The sequence below is a fragment of the Chinchilla lanigera genome, unplaced genomic scaffold (genome assembly GCF_000276665.1).
Source record: "Chinchilla lanigera isolate Chin_1 unplaced genomic scaffold, ChiLan1.0 scaffold00019, whole genome shotgun sequence".
Lineage (NCBI taxonomy): Eukaryota > Metazoa > Chordata > Mammalia > Rodentia > Chinchillidae > Chinchilla > Chinchilla lanigera.
Genome location: NW_004955420.1, coordinates 26,268,506 through 26,279,272, shown reverse-complemented (window position 1 = coordinate 26,279,272; position 10,767 = coordinate 26,268,506). Strand labels below are relative to the sequence as shown.

The 10,767-nt window shown below is 47.6% G+C and overlaps 1 protein-coding gene across 1 annotated transcript in view; it reads left to right on the top strand.

Annotated features, from left to right (window-relative positions):
• Positions 1-10,767, top strand: part of Sacm1l (SAC1 suppressor of actin mutations 1-like (yeast)) — a 48,920-nt gene that overhangs the window by 1,244 nt on the left and 36,909 nt on the right. The gene's annotated exons all lie outside the window — the stretch shown is intronic.

Below are 10,767 nucleotides of genomic sequence, written 5' to 3'. Positions count from 1 at the left end.
TTTTTTGTCTTTTTGAGACAGGGTCTCACTATGCAGTTCAGCCTGGCCTTGAGCTCACTTTGTAGCCCAGGCTGGTCTCGAACTTGCAATGATCCTCCTGCCTCAGCCTCCCGAGTGCTGGGATTACTGGAGTGCGCCACCACGACCGGCCTCATGTCCTGTATTTTGCAGAGAAAATGACGATCACTTTTTCGACAGTTCCCCCCTTTTGCTTTTCCCATTTGTAACAGTTCTCCTCGAAAACCCAGCTGCACTCTGCCTGTGCGTTTTCTTCTCCACCTTCCCTTATTCTCTCCCATTGCCCTTTGCAAGGCGAGCAATCGCCTTGTTGGTGAAAGAGTTGAAGGAAAGTGCCTTTGCCTAGATTACTGGCTGGGCCGGTTTCATGAGTGCTTTGCTGGAGAATAGGTCATTGTCATCTATCTGATAGGCACTGAAGGGTTTAATGTGATCCCTCAGCAGGTCTCAAATGTGTTTAGGCAATATGCAGCCTTGGCTTGGTGCACCTCAGTGTTAGGTTACAGGATGCAGTTGAATTTTCCTGTGGTAAAGATTGAAAAGATGGAGAACTTGAGAATTATGATGATTTTTTTTGATTAATTATTTCGTGTGTGTGTGTGTGTGTGAGAGAGAGAGAGAGAGAGAGAGAGAGAGAGAGAGAGAGAGACAGAGAGAGACAGAGAGACAGAGAGAGACAGAGAGAGAGAAGGAGGGAGAGGGAGAGGGAGAGGGAGAGGGAAGGAGGGAGGCAGGGGACACAAGGTCTTGCTGTGTAGTTCAGGCCGGCCTCAAACTCATGGTGATCCTCCTGCCTCAGTCTCCCAAGTCTTGGGATTTTCAGGTGTGCGCCACCACACCTGGCTGATGATTGTTTTTGAGCTCGCCAGTGCACTAAATTTCACCAGTCGAGACCTGAGCGCAAACACCTTCTATATTCATAAGAAAGAAAAGAAGTTTGGTTCTTAAGTGGTGAGGGTGATGCTTTTGTGTTGATTTTTGATTTTGTGAAAAGTGGAAACTAAATTTGTTTGAGTGCAAAGTAACCCTGGGGTTAGGTGAAAGTCATTTGTTAATCTAGCAGTCCTGGGGCTGGGGATTTAGCTCAGCGGCAAAGCGCCTGCCTGGCAAGCGCAAGGTCGTGAGTTCGGTTCCTGGTACTGGAGAAAAACCAAAAAAAAAAAAAAAAAAAAAATCTAGCAGTCCTTAAGTTTTGAGTGCTTCTGTAAATGTGAAGATATAACTTTTGCAAATTTGTTTTTCTTCACCAAAGGGTTTGTGATACGGAATCTGTTTTTATTCTTTTGGCCTGGCTGTTTCAGTTTTTTAAGGTGGCCTCTGACTAAGGCGTATTTTGGGGTTTTTTGGATGCATTTAGAGGTGGGATTGGTTGCTGACCTATATAAGAATTGTTAGGACATAGTAGCCATTTTTAAACATTCCTGGAGAGGTATTTAAGGAAGAGCCATACAAAGAGGAAGATGGATTATTTTATTACAGATGTATTGCTGCAAGACAATTTAAATGTTGAAGTGCTTGAGATATTAAAATAATGTTTTTTCTAGATTATGCCATACCTTTTTTCAGTCCGACTCTGTCCCACTAAAGTTCACCTTCTCAATGTCCTGGTTTCATCTTCTACCTCCCAGTTTGCAATTTCCACTTCTATTTTATTGACCTTAGGTCAAGGCCACACTTCTTTAGCCATGTGTATTCCAGTCTCTGCAGTCTGCTCCCTACCATTTTTTCCTATACACGCTCGCACCCCACCCCTTTCCACCAGACTTGGCTCCCCGCTTTCCAGCTTTAAGCATACGTTTATCCTTTTACGCATTCTACCTTCGTCCTTGCTCCTGTCTCTACATGCTGCAAGCCAAACTGAGAAATTACTATCACAGGCTCAGACACCAAATGCCTGTATGGTTTATCATTCTCACTCTTAGGATCTGTGCATTGTAAGTTTACTGTCTGTGGACATGAGGACCAAAACTAGTGTGAGTCACTTCTGCTGCCTGCAAATGATACAGTCATCATATACATTGGACTTTATTTCTCCAGCCAGGTTGCAAAAATCTAGGATGTTAGAAACCCCTTAATGCTGATTTCTTTTGTAATCCTTCTCAGCACTTAGCATAAAGTTTTAGAGCAGCCCCTCAGTGGAGTCCCTGAGTAGCAAACAGTGCAGGCGGTTTACCGGCGCTTCAAAAGCAACACGGTCTGGAGTGACTTGCCGTGTACTCCTCTGAAGACCCTGAGGCGTACATTTCACATATGTTAGTGTCTTCCCAGTGTCTCTCTGAGGCCTTGGGCTGGTACGTGTCCTCCGTCATTGCTGGAGACGAATAGTTGTCTTTGGTCACACAGTCAGGTCCCACAGGTGAGCTGTAGCCGAGCTGACCTTGGAGCACAGCTAGTCTTTCCATTACACTGCATTATGTCAAATGATCTTCTTTCCTCCTCCCAGATTTCTCTTGCTTTAGTCCTTAGACATGCCAGGTATAGAAATGAGTCATTTATAATCGAAAATAGTTGACATCTCCGTTTGGATTTTTAATATGCAAAGTAGAATATTGATTTTTTTGTGTTTAAATTTAACCTTTCAGGCAGGTCCAAGTATCCTATCACAAAACAGTTAGACTAGAAATCCACTGTTGTGTACATTTAAAGCTTTTCTTTTTCTAAAGGTCAGACGAAACTAGGTATAAGGCAGGGAGTTGTGTTTAGATACTGAGTCAGGTGACAGCTTGCCTCTGAAGAAATACCGTTTCCTCGGGAGGTTGCGTTTCTTCTTAGAAGACTGACAGCGGTGTGTTCAGTGGGCAGATGTGATGCAGCCAGAGAAGGGATGTGAACTCAGGATGCACATGTTACGAGGACGAGTGTCATTAGCACAGTGCACACTCAGAGCAGCCACAGGGCTGACCGTGGAGGGCGGGTAGGAGGGCAGTGAGGCCGTCCTGCTGAAACGGCCTGGACGATAAGGACTGCTTTCCAAGGAAGGCAGCAGCTGGGTGGGAGCTGGGGCTGGGGAGCCTACGTTAGTGCTAGGCTGTGTCAGATCACGGGTGGGCCTGTTCTAAATGCATATCCCAGGGCCCCACCCTCAGGCCCAGGGAATGAAAATTTCTGAGTGTAGGGCCTGCCAGTCTCAGATGGAGCCAGCTGTAGTCCTCATGCACTAGAAAAGATATTTTAGGGCTGGGCACCGTGGAGTGAGAAGCAAAACGTGCTGGTGGAGGAGCTTGTTTCGGAAGGCCTGAGCTCTGGAACAGTGTGCCATGGATTAGAATTTCGGATTAGGTGTGTAGACCTGGTCATTAGGAGCGTGATTGTTGGAGTGTGTTTTAGCATGTATAGGAAATAAGAAGTAAGTGGGACCTGGGAGTTTTGAAGACGACAGAATGAAAATGAATTGGCTTCCTAGACACAAGCTGGTGTTTGGGTTGGGTTGGACCCCTAATGAGCCTGGGTTGTACAAGAGATCTCCAAAGCGGGGTTCAGTGAAGGGGGTGCTACCCAACCCAAAGGAAGGGTGAAAGAGGGGGTGGGACGCCTTATGGGTAGAGTGGGCTTAGGGACCCTTCTTTAGGTCTTAATTTTTATTATAAAAATCTAGTAAAATGTTATGTCTGCCTTTCAACCAGGATACAATTAAAAAATAACTTTTTACAGTAAACGACAGATTGTCGAGGGCAATGGGAGATAGGTGTGTTGGAAGTGAAGGGAGTATTTTGAGAGGGATTGATGACAGTGTGTCCTTTATTGTGTAAGTATGGGTAAATACCAGCGCTAACTGAGCCAGTGGAGCTGGGCAACGTGTGTTTTATTGAAATTCCTTTTTAAAATTTAAGCATGCATTGTATTCTTTGATCACCTGTCAATGATATAAGTGTTTACGGCAATTTCCGTCACAGCAAAACAGTGTGTCCTCATCCACCTCATTCACTGGCACCATATGACTTCTAGCTTTTCCTCAAAGTCAGAGTGGCTGCTGCAGATTAACGTTTTGAATACTGTAATTAAGGACATTGAGGCAGCCAGAACAACGTAACTAAAGACACTTGTGAAAAAAGAGGACTCCAGAACTGCTTCAGAAAGTGGCAAGAACAATAGGACAAGTGTTTGAAGCAAAGGGGAGGATTTTGATGGTGATTCATGGTAATTTGTCTTTTACTACAATGAATTAAAAAATAACAAATGTTTACCGTGCTTTTAGATCATGCCATGTATATTAAATTAGATTCACACCCTGACTGAATTCCTGAAGACTTCTGAGGAAATATGTTGTTACAGTTGTATGACACGACAGTCATGTGTTGCTGTGCAAATACAGTGGTACCTTGGTTCACAAATTTTTTTTTTTTTTTTTTTTGTCTTCTTGAGACAGGGTCTCGCTATGCAGTTCAGGCTGGCCTTGAGCTCACTTTGTAGCCCAGGCTCCCTTCAAACTTGCAACGATCCTCCTGCCTCAGCCTCCCGAGTGCTGGGATTACAGGCGTGCGCCACCATGCCTGGCAGAATTTTTTTTTTTATTATATAATACTGAAACTCTGCCCATTAAACTACCCTTTATTCCTCCATCACCCAGCCGTGGGCAACCACCGTTCTACTTTCTACTTCTGAGTTTGACTATTCTGTCTCATTTAAGTGGAGTCATAGAGTATCAGATCTGTTAAAACTGGTTTATTTTACTTAGCATAGTGTCTTCAAAGTTTAACATATTGTAGCATGTGTAAGATTTCCTTCTATTTTAAGGCTGAATAACACATCATACTCACAGTCATATGTTGCTTTGCAGTGGGAAGACATTCTGAGAGATGCATCCTCAAGCATTTCTGTTGTGAACCGCATGGAGTGTACTTAAACAAGCTGGGTGGTGTAGCCCAGCAGTCCCCAGCCTTCTTGGCACCAGGGACTGGGTTTGTGGAGGACAATTTTTCAACTCACCAGAGAGTTGTGGGTTTTTTTGGGAGGTCTTTCCCCCTTTTCAAAGGAGCTCTACAGTGATGTTTGTTTTTATTCATTTTGGCTAGAGTTAGCCTGTGAGCTTACTGAAACGGTGACCTGAGACAAGGGAATAGGTACACAGAGCAAGAAAGAGGCATCCATGGAAGTGGTAAATACGGTAATGAGAGGCCATAACCCATGGAAGTGGTAAATATGGTAACGAGAGGCCATAACCCTGCCTAAAACAAGTGTCAGGTTCTGACTTCAAGCCTGCGGTCAGATGCAGCTGAACGTCAGCTCACGTGCTGTTAGGAAGCTTGCCACCAGATACAGCTTATCACTCGCCACTCACTGATAGGGTTTCAGTGAGTCTACAGGCAGTGGATTTATTATGGCTTATTATGGTCTGTACGCAAGCAGACCTTTCTGCTAATGTTCGTCTGTATTTGCAGCTGCTCCACAGAGGAGCACTGGCATCACTCCCTCAGCTTCACCTCAGATCGTTGGGCCTTAGGTTCTCACAGAGAGCGCGCAGCTTACGTCCCTGGGCTGTGCACTTCACAGGGCCCATGCCTCTGTGAGAACTGACCCCTGATCTGACCGGAGGTGGAGCTCAGGCCCTAATTCCAGTGAAGGGAACAACTGTAAACACAGGTGAAGCTTCGCTCACCTGCCGCTTATGTCCTGCTGTTTGGCCCCATTCCCAGTAGGCTACAGAATGGGCGGGAGGGGAGCCGGGTGTTGCCTGCTATGCAGCTAGGCCGGTGGTGGTGAAACTACGGCGCACATGCTGCAGTGGGCTGTTAATCACTGAAAGCTCTAAAAGGTTCGCCGTCACCGACGTAGGCTGTGTGTTACATGACGCTGTACATGTACCGGAGTCCATAACTGGCCAAACTGTCACTGTGCAGTACGTGACCCTACACACCACCTTTTGTTTATTCGTTCCTCCGAGGGTGGACACTTCAGTTGCTTCCATCTTTTTGGCTGTAGTGAACAATGCTGGTGTGAACGTGAGCGTACAAGTCTCTCTCTCTCTCTCCCCCCCCTCTTTCCCTCTCTCTCTCTCCCTCTCCTTCTCTCTCTCTCTTTCTCTCTCCCTCTCTCCCTCTCTGTCCCTCTCTCTGTCTTTGAGACAGGCTCTCACTGTAGCCCTGGCTGGTCTCAACTTTTGGTGATCCTCCTGCCTTGGCCTCCTGCATGCTGGATTACAGGAGTGTGCCGCCACACCCAGCAAATATTTCTTAGCTGTTGCTCTCAGTTATTTGAGTATATACTCAAAAGTAGAGTTGTTGGCTCATATTATGAGAATTCTACTTTTAATTTGTTTTGTTTTGTTTTTGAGACAGGGTCTTGTTATGTTGTTCAGGCTGGCCTTGAATTTGCAGTGATCCTCTTGCCTCAGCCTCCAGAGTACTGGGATGACAGGTGTGCACCTCCATGCCTGGCCTACTTTTAATTTTTTGGAACTGCCGTATTGGTGGTGTCATTTTATCCTTCTACCAGCAAAGCACCAGGGGTCCAATTTCTCTGCGTCTTTGCCAACACATACTACTTTGTTTTTTTCTTTCATCAAGGCATTATCATAGCTATTTTATTGGGTGTAGGATTGGCAAGTGGTAATCTGAAGTAGATGAATTTTACTCCTTGTGATTTGACAGGGTTTTTTTTTTTGCTTTGGGGACAGCTTCTCACTATGCAGTTCAGGCTAATTTTGAACTCACTTTATGTCCCAGGCTGGCCTTGAACTTGCAGTGATCCTCCTGCCTCAGTCTCCAAGTGCTAGGATTACAGGCGTATGCTGCCACACTCACCTCTTGACAGGGTTTTGAAGAGGTCAGTTGTTTGAAATAAGATGCGAATCTTACATGGTAGCAAATGTGCATTTTCAGACATTAGAAAATCAGTGCCAATGGCGAAAGAGAATAAAAAGGATGTCTAATGCTTGTAATGAATTATGTTGTTTTCTTAAAATGTAACAAGGTTAATTTGTTAAAAGTACTCTTTTTTTTTCTGGTGGGAGGGGGGATCAGGACTCGAACTCAGGACCTTGTGCTTGCCAAGCAAGGCCCTGTGCTGCTGAGATATATGCCTGGCCTTGAAAGTACTCTTAAGAGCTGTGGTATCCCAGGTGCCTGTAAGATGGTGGAATTTAACATTTAGTCCTCTGTGATATCTTTTTTTTTAACCCATAGGTGGGCAGTAATTCTTAAAAGCAAAATAATCAATTTAAAAGAACCAGAACTCTAGGTCGATACTGAACCTCCTTGCCTTGCACTCGGTGGCGCTGTTGTTCAGTTAGAGTTAATAGTTAATTGGGCACTGATCACCTTATCGGATCGTTTAAGTAGGACAGAGCTCCTTTGGTTCACGTCATTCTGTGAGACTTAGAGATCTGATATCAGCAACGTAGTTCGTGACCATATGCTTTTCTTGGATAGAATATTCTTCTAATACTTGCCTCATCAAATAATGTGATAGACTTTTATGGAAATGGGGTACATCACCGTAGCTGAGGGCCTTTTTTTGAGACAAGGTCTACATATGTAGTTCAGGCTGGCCTTGAGCTCACTTTGTAGCCCAGGCTGGTTTCAAATTTGCAGTGATCCTCCTGCTTCAGCTTCCCAGGTGCTGAGATTACAGGCGTGCGCCACCATGCCTGGCTTTTTTTTTCTTACTCTGAGTTAAAAGTTCACCTCACTGCTCTGGAGATGGAATCCAGGGAGCATGGAATCCAGGGAGCGAAATGCAGGGCACCAGGTTTACTGCCTTGCACAGATAGCTCCTGACCTCTGAGGCGACCACGCAGTGCGGGGGAGGCGGGTGCGCACAGAGGTCTGCGTTGGACCCTGGACCCAGAGTCGGGAAAGTTGCAGTCCTCAGCGGATGGTTTTGTCCTCAGCTGACAGTCTTGTTCATGTTTCCACTGCTGCAGTTGGGAGCCTGGAGGGGTAGCACCGTCAGGGGCAGTGTCAGAGCAGCGTGGCAGCAGGAGCCCTGCGGCAGCACAGCACATGGCGTCTGGGTGGCAAGCCCTTAGGGAGCCCATGAGCTTGGAGTAGAGCGGCGCCCTCTGCCCTTCGGCTCCCTGGTGCCGGAGCATCCGCTCTCGACTTTCCGAGTGATGTGTGGAATTTTATCCTGTTCCTGCTTGATGAAGTTGATGGAGCCTCAGAGGGTTGTTTGCAGAGAGCAGACAAGAAAGCATCTGCCGGCCTGGAGCCCCACGTTTTGGGGGACCTGTCATTCGCCAGTGAGCAGGCGGACGTCTGTGTGTTTGTTGTTGGGGGCCTGAGGAGAGCCGATTCAGTGGGCTCCTTCGCGGCCTGGCACCCACGCGGCGCTCAGAACAGCGGTGTTGCTCGCAGGGATGCACAGAGAGTGGGACAGGCACCGCACTTCCGGGCGCTCGGCTGCGTCCTCACGCTGAGTCCCGTATGCTGGGCGGCCACGCTCACCACCCGTCTCTCGGGGGGGGCACACATGCACGCGTCCCCTCGCTCTGCCCGCAGTCTGCAGGCTCCCAGCCTGGCTTCTGCATCCGTGGTCCCCACTTGTCCCCTACAAACCTTAGCCTAGAGCCTGGTGCGTGACAGGATCCCCCCTCCCCACCCCATGTCCCAGTCTAGACACCGTTAGCAGCCCAGAGCTCATCACTCTGTCACTGCAGGCGGAACAGGTCGCTGATTGGCTGCAGGACCTGCAGCCACATTCACCCTCTGTGCACTGGCAGTGGGTGCTTCCAAGCGGACCCTTCTGAGCGGGTGTCTGGAGGGGCTGCACCTTCCCCACTAGTTCAGCATCACTGTGGGGAGAAGCCTGGCTTCTTAGGGGCCGCACCCGGCAGGGAGCGTGGTGCCGCTTTCCTGTCCTCGTGGAGTGACTCCTGCCTTGCCCGTAGTCTAAGCGAGGCATCCACCCTCTGCCTTTTCTAGTTCCCCCGAGCACGGATGTGTCCACATTCTGCCTGCTCGCTGGCTGGGAAGAACAGCAGTTTCCCCACGAGCTGCGGGACTTCCTGGCTTGTTTATGTTTTCTTGTCTGTTCACACCTTGCTCCCTGCTGAAACAGTCCTCTCAGATCGTCCAGGCAGGTGCCGCCGTCTTCATCAGAAAAAGAAACAGGGAATAAAATACCAAAAGCTTTAAGGTTCAACCCAGGGCCCTCACACTGAGACTTTTCATTTTTTATTTTGAGACAGTCTTGCTGAGTGGCCCAGGCGAGGCTTGAACCTGCCATCCTCCTGCCTCAGCCTCCCAGAGTACTAGGATGACAGGCGTGTGTCACTGTGCCTTGCTGTTACTTCATATTTGCAAGTGGCATGGTCCTGCTGCTGTTTCCTGTTGTCTGGTGACTTCCTCAGAAGATAGCTTTTATCTCTTTCTCTTTTGCTGTCCTCTGATAAAATCATAGGAAGATACTCAGTATTCACAGTATTACGATTTTTTGTTTTGTTTTGTTTCTTGTCTTTTTGAGACAGGGTCTCGCTATGCAGTTCAGGCTGGCTGTGGACTCACTTCATAGCCCAGGCTGGCCTTGAACTCCCAATGATCCTCCTGCCTCAGCCTCCCAAGTGCTGGGATTACAGGCATGTGCCACTATGCCCGGCGAGTATAATGGTTATGTAGGTGAGTGTCAAATGAAATCACAGTGTAGTGTAATTATTTTTCCTTACGAAAGTGTCTTGGTGCAGTCTGTCTGCGTGAGTTTAGAGTACCCTAACTAACCTTCCATCTCCCTGATGGCGCTGTGAGCCTCCTTCCGGGCACGCCGCACCGTTTCCTTTCCTTCCCAGCCTCTGCTCCGGGCCCCTCAGTCCCCTGCTTCAGTCTGGGCTGTTTATGTGGCTGCTGTGTGCCCATTGTCCGGTGCGTCTGTCCACCATGGCTGCCAGGATTCCTTTCGCTTTCTCTGAGTTAGATTCCAGGCCTCTGCTTAGCCCTCTCCCCTCCTTTGGCTGAACATGCCTTTCCTCCTTTCTGAGAGCCTGCCGAGAGGGCTCTCTTCTGAGACACTGTGTTTCTGAGCGTGCTTCTTCCTCTGTTGTCAGGCTGTTGGGCTGTGTGGCCAGGTGGAGAATTCTCAGCTGGGAATTGCCCTGTAGCACTGTAAAGACCTTGCTGGTGTGCTGCTGGTCAGCAACCCCTGCTGTGGCTGCTGAGTACTTCAGTCCTTCTTTTTCTTGACTTGGTCTTGAAAATCTCAGCATTGTCTTTGTATGTGTTTTGAAATTTTGTGCTTTGTGTGTGTGTGCCTCTTCTATTTCCCTGGTATTTTCAGACTGGAAACTTAGCAGTGTGAGGTCTTTTTAAACATTATTTGATACTTTCTTTCCTTTTTTCTTGCATGTTCTGGGGTTTTGCTAAATGCGTGCTGAACACCCTGGATTGTGCTCTTCTGCCCTACTTTCTCTCCTTCTCCCGTGTCCGCCCTTCTCCCTTTCCCTCCTCTTCTTCCTCCCTCCCTTCCTTCCTATGTCTGTCTATTCTATTCTTTTTATTGTTCTCAAGAAATGATTTTCAGTTGTCTTCCACCTCTTCTGTTATATTTAAAAATTATTATTTCTATCATTTCACCAACATGCTTAGCCCGACGTGGTGGCGCACACCTGTAATCCCAGCACCTGAGAGGCTGAGGCAGGAAGATCACTTCCAGTCCACAGCCAGTTGTTGCTACATAGCGAGTTCAAGGCCAGCCTGAACTACTTAACGAGACCCTGTCTCAAACAAAACAAAACAAAAAGAACCTGCTAATAATCTCTCTTCCTCTCTCTCTCTCTCTCTCTCTCTCTCTCTCTCTCTCTCTCTCTCTCTCGGCAGCACC